General features: G+C 41.9%; 1 protein-coding gene across 1 annotated transcript in view; it reads left to right on the forward strand.

The window, feature by feature from the left end:
* Nucleotides 1-6,454, forward strand: part of STK4 (serine/threonine kinase 4) — a 1,752,947-nt gene that overhangs the window by 777,505 nt on the left and 968,988 nt on the right. The gene's annotated exons all lie outside the window — the stretch shown is intronic.

The following is a 6,454-nucleotide window of genomic DNA, read 5'->3' on the forward strand; positions in this document are numbered from 1 at the left end:
AAAAGCGGAGAAGACAAATCACAGCCGTATAGGAAACAGTCCCAATGACTTAACTCTGCCAACGCCAAGCACTTATCTTTTGGCAGCACCCTTAGGGGGAAAGCTAGCACTTTTTTCACATAATTGGCACATGATCACCCAGGACAAATGGGTCTTGAATATAGTCTCTCAGGGCTACAGGTTCCACATTCATACCCTTCCAAAGACAAAAGGTGTGCCAGACCTGCCACACAATCAGTGGGCAGAGGCACAAAAGCAAGTTTCTTCTCTCATGGACATGAGGGCTGCTCAGCGAGTACCACAGCAAGAGCAGGGACAAAGATTTTACTCAAGACTTTTCTTGGTACCCAGAAAGGACAAAGCCTGGAGACCAGTACTGGACCTGTCTATTCTAAACACTTTTCTGGACGTTCCAAAATTCAAAATGTTGACTCTGCAGCAGCTTCTGCCCATGCTGGCTTGTGACTTTGGACCTCAAAGAGGCATACCTGCATGTCCCAATCAGACAATCTTGCAGACGATACCTCAGATTCATAGCTGTCTCAATGCAGTACCAATTCTCTGCACTGCCCTTTGGCTTATCTACTGCGCCCAGGGTCTTCACAAAATGCCTGGCACCAATAATTGCATTTTGCAGACAAAGAGGAATTCAAATATATCCCTACTTGGAAGACTGCCTTATTCAAGCAGAGAACAAAGACATTCTACTGAAGTATCTGGCATTTGTAAAAAGTTTACTAATTTGCCTAGGGTACACAGTAAACGAAAAGAAATCAAAACTAGTACCCTCTCAAGAGATAATATTCCTGGGTGCAAGCTTAAATACAACTGCCCAGATAGCTTATCTTATGCCAGACGAATAAAGGCAACTGATTTCTTACTTCGAAAAGATGGCAACAAAGACCCAGTTATCTGCAAGAAAGATTCTGCAGGCTTTGGGCTTCATTGCATCCTGCATTCTGCTAATTCCATATGCAAGACTGCATATGAGGAAGCTACAATGGTATCTAAAAAGTGTTTGGACTCAACATTGTTACAGCCTGGAAACATTAATTACCCTCATTCCCTGCCTGCGACAGGAGTTTCGATGGTGGGCACAGGCCTGTTACCACAACAAGGGACAGCCATTCACTTTACCCACAGCCAGGCAGACACTAACAGATGCATCAGATTATGCCTGGGGGATCCACATGGCAGAAAAATGTATTCAGGGCACATGGCCTGCAAGCCAAATGCATCTTCATATCAATCAAAAAGAGATGCTAAGTGTACAGAATGCCCTGACAGCCTTTAAGGATCTACTCTGTCCAGGACAACTGCTGATAAAAGACGGACAGTACTATAGTCATGTGATACATAAAAAGCAAGGAGGCACACATTCCTACCCTCCTCTGCAGACAATCCATGAATTTGTGGAACACAGCATTGACTTATCAAGTGCACCTGCAAGCACAATTCCTGCCAGGAAAGACAAATACTCTGGCAGACGAACTAAGCAGAAACCTCATGGACTCTCACGAGTGGAAACTAGATCCACAGGTCTTCAGCATGACAACAAGGAAATGGGGATGCCCAGACATAGATCTATTTGTCTCCCCTCACAACTGCCAACTACAGAGATTCTGCACAAGGACTTATCACAAACAAGCATGGAAAGTGGATGCTCTATCATTCATTTGGAAAACCCTTACAGTATATGCCTTTCCTCCACTGTCTGTCCTCCTCAAGGTACTCCTAAAGGTCAGACAAGAGAAGCCAAAAATGATACTGATTGCCCCAGACTGGCCACGCCAGCACTGGTATCCAATCCTAAAGAGCTTGTCTCAAGGCCCAGCCTGGACATTACCTCAAATTCCTCATCTACTGACCCAACAAAATAATCGGATCCTGCACGGCCAACTCGGAACACTAAATCTGGCTGCATGGCGGATAATATAACCACTCAGAGCACACCTCTCTCTAAAGCAGTTATGGATGTTATTTTGGAGGTCAGGAGGCCCAGCACCAGAAAATCTTATGCAGAAAAATGGAAGAGATTCTGTGCTTGGAACCAGGCACGAGGAATTGACACGCTTGTACCAAATATTCCTCAGATTTTACAATACCTAACTGAGATGCTGTACAAAAGCTTATCCTTCTCATCAATTAAGATCCATGCCACTGTCATTTCAGCTCATTACAATACGGACCCACCTATGTTTTCACATCCACTGCTAAGGCAGTACCTCAGAGGGGCCAAAAACATAAGACCTCCAAGGAGAGCACCAATACCTGCATGGGACCTCAGTTTTGTCTTGGAAAAGCTCACACTGCCTCCTTTTGAGACAGCCAATACAGCTGAGATAAAATTCTTAACATGGAAAACAGCTCTGCTCCTAGCAATAACTTCAGCAAGAAGAGTCTCAGAGTTACAGGCATTAATGGCTGTGGAATCTTTTATTATTTTCCATCTGGACAGGGTTTCTCTAAGGACAAACCCAACATTTATGCCTAAGGTAGTGTCCAGTGTGGCTGTTAACCAAATCATTAATTTGCCTACCTTTTACCCAAACCCACAGAATAAAGGGGAGAGACTACTGCATTCTTTGGACATACACAGGCAGCTACGCTTCTACTTGGACAAAGACTAAAGCTTTCAAAAAGACAGAGCAACTTTTAGTGGCATATGCTGCAGGATTGCAAGGAAAGGCTATTTCAAAGCAGACTATTTCAAAATGGATAGGTCACTGCATTTGTTTCTGCTATTCACAACATGGTAAATCAGTGCCTAAGGGCATTAGGCCACATTCAACCAGAGCAGCAGCCACTTCAGCAGCCTTCCTCAGAGGAGTACCAACCAAGGATATTTTGGAGGCTGCTACTTGGACTTCAGTGCACACTTTTACAAAGCACTACCACTTACCTCTTTACTCTAAATCCAGAGCAGGCTTTGCCACTGCAGTTCTGCAGGGCCTCATAGCCACTCCTAATTCTATTTAGGCCCAGCCACCCAACCTCAACTTTGGGATTTACCCCAAGTGTAATGACTGCAACAGTGAAACACAGTGAACATAGTACAGTTGTGTACCTACCATAAATGTAGATGTTCGAGTGTATTCACTGTTGCAGTCCAGGTTACCCTCCCACCATCCCCCTTTTCATTGCTGGGACATATCTGTACTTCTCTATTCTATACAACGTATGTGGTGTATTTGCTTGTAGATGAAGGTAATGTTTGTTAGTGCATGCTTTTTTATAAGCAGAATTTTTTTAGCCTACCCTTTTGGGGCACCTGACATCTGGGGCAAGAAAAACTGAAGAAGCATCTTTTATACCCTTGGCGCACTGACGTCAGGGAAGAGACAACAGCAACCAACGCCGGACCAGGACTTTGGAATTCAGGCCGACTGTGGGTAACCTGCTAGCAGGGTAACCCAAGGGTAATGACTGCAACAGTGAATACACTCTAACATCTACATTTATGGTAGGTACACAACTGTACTTTCTGTTCCTGTCTACTGGCTTTTTGAGATTTCATTTCCTTTCTTTGCCAGATGTTATACGTTAGAGATTGCTTCTATGTCCAGCTGTTTGTTTGGGGTGATGATGATCAAGGCACGTTTTTTTGAGGACAGCCACCTAGGATTCAGCTTGGGGCTTTATCCTGAAGATGAACAAAATCTGAATCTGCGTAGTATTTACAAAAGTTATTTATATGCTATAACATTAGATCTACTTGAAAAATGCAATATTTATTAACCTTCCATCCCCATTGGAGAAGGTTTGTTTATTTGCACTTTTAGCTTGGTCAGAAACTGGGGATGGAGGAGAAGGGGCACAAGAGGTCATTGGTAGGAGAAGGAGGTGCAAGAGTAGTCTGTGAAAATGTTGTCAGCCAAACAAGGCATACAAGGTGTGCCTAAATAAAAACAAAGACCTGACTCTAAGCAGATATAACATAGTTCCCATTTGGTCTAACCACAGCTTCCACATGTCTGGATCCTGTGTAACAACTTTGGGGAATGGAAGCTTTCTCTTTTTCTCATATTTGATTGACTGCTTCAGTCAGGTATTGTCACAGGATTGCCTATTAAGTGCCTTTCATTTTGTAAAGCCTTTCTTAGATTTTCCAGGATTGACAACACGGAGAAATATCGTATACTGCCCTCTCAACAGAGGGTTATCTGGGAGTCTTGTGTGGCGCAATATATGTAATGTCGTTTCTGACTCTGGAGCAGAGCCAGAATGTGATCTTACATGTAGCTGTCAAATTATATTCCCTTTCTACAAGGGTATGTTTTTTATTTATGTATGTTTACCGGTGTAATGCATTGATAAATACTGACCAATTTCTGGCTCAGCCCAGGTATCCTAGCATTCTGATGTTTAATAATGTCAGATTTTGTATGAAAAAAATTTATTTCTGCTTGAAGTAAGTTCAGTTATTCTTCAGAAATGACCCTTTTTGCATTCTGACACTGAAAAGGGAATTGCCTTGGTGAACCGCAGTTGTACAGGTGAAAGCTATTCTCTCTTCCTTCCTCAATCTTGAGAGGTCTGGCATTTATATACAATGCGATGCACTTGGGCAGCTTGACCGCCCAAGAGGCTGTCTTTGCCTCTGTTAACCCTGCACATCAGTATGAAAGAGATGGTGTGGCGGTAAAAGTGTTTATCAAAACATTCAAGAAGTGCATGCACCTGTACATATTGGTAATGTGATGCATAAGACCAGGGTAGCAGTGTTGCATTCATTTGGGCAGAGTTATGAGACTGAGCTGTTGTGCTTCCTAAGAAGTGAGGGCCTGTTTGGTTTATCTAAAAGTGAGTGTGCACATACATATATGATTATGGCTACAGAAAGTACACTCGCTGACAGAGCCAAGCATACTTTCTTGGCCCTGTGTCAGGAGTGCAGTGGACTGGGCTGCACCTCTCTCCTGCAAGGATGAGTAAGCTGGTGTAAGCGACTCACTCCCCCCTTCCTGTCTGAGTACTCCAGCTGCAAGAGTCAGTAATTGATCTTGAGTCATCTTTATTGCAGACAGCCCTCACTACTTGGCATGGAGCTGGTTCGAACTGGCTTTGTCTTTGCTTACACTGCATGGCTGTAAAGGGCCATTAGACCAGGCCACTTACTCTGTTAGTAAGTATAAATAAGTAAAACCTTATTTAACAGAAGTCCTTTGTTGGCAGACCAGAGTTTAATTGTTGGTTTAGGTCGAAGGAACAGCTTGCAGTTCAGCAAAAGCCACCTTTTCTCTTATCTTCTGAATTACAATGAGACTTCTGTGTTGTCTGGATCACTGAGGCTGCTTTGGATTTACATTGATAGCACTAATTTGTAGAAGGCTTAGTAGCTTTTTGTAACCTGGACAAAGACATGGGAAAACAAACTGGTTTGTCACTGGATGTTTGGTATTTGTGTGTTATTTTTGTACCTTCTGATTAGTCTTGTCTAGGTCAGATCTGGGTTTATTCTGCAAGGGGTGCTTCTGTTATAGCTGCCTTCTTCATATGAGTTTTTGCAGATGCCTGCAAAATGTTACCTGATCTAAGCTCTGAAAACACAAACTCTCACTAGTTACTCCCTGCCTTTAAACATCAGCAGCCCCAGTGGTTTCAAGCTGTAATTGCAGAAACTGATTTTTTTTTTCTTTTTATTCCTTAATTCCAACAAAAATAAAACTGCAAAACGCTGGTGAGAAATAAACAACCTTAATACAAGGCTCAACACTTTTGTTCTCCAGTAATTTTGGAGCCCTTTGAACAAAGTCATCAGCGTAAAAGAACTAGAAAGTAGTTTGTACTGTTAATATAACAAAAAAAAAGATACAATTTGAAATATAAATATAAATTTAACAGCATAAAACAGAGTAAAAATATCCACTAAGAGCCAAATGAAACTGTCCAGTAGTCAAGAGAAATCACCAGACATTCACTAAGTAACCGACCAAGGCACTTAAACAGATGCACAATAAATTTAATAAAGTCTGAGCACTTTCATCTTATTAAGCCAACAGAGGCATCATCAGAACAAATACAGTCCCACTCCCCTGTATATTTATTTTATTTTACATTTGTTTACAGGGAAAGTCCGACTGGACACGCGTCCTTTTTCAGCAGAGGCCCAGAGAGAAAAGCTCCAGGTACAACAGTACAATACAGACAAGAAAGAAAAATCTATGCAAATATGACAAATTTATAATGTTTTGAAATGCTTCACAGAAAAAATTCTAATCTGTTATTTATACTTTATACATTTACATACAGTCTAAGGACTTAATGAAAAATAATAAGAGTCTAGTGCTATAGGTATAGAAGGTATACTTTCTTTTATTGCTTAAGATAGTCCTAGCTTGAGAATTGTGATAAGTAAGGTAGAAGAGGAATTGGAGAGGAGCAAGTAGAGATGGAGGAGCAAGTAGAGATGGAGAGTTAGTTATCAGCCAGGGGTTATGCATGGGCAGATCCA

Source organism: Protopterus annectens, chromosome 12.part0, assembly GCF_019279795.1.
Source record: "Protopterus annectens isolate FY-2018-M chromosome 12.part0, PAN1.0, whole genome shotgun sequence".
NCBI classification, from domain to species: Eukaryota; Metazoa; Chordata; order Ceratodontiformes; family Protopteridae; genus Protopterus; species Protopterus annectens.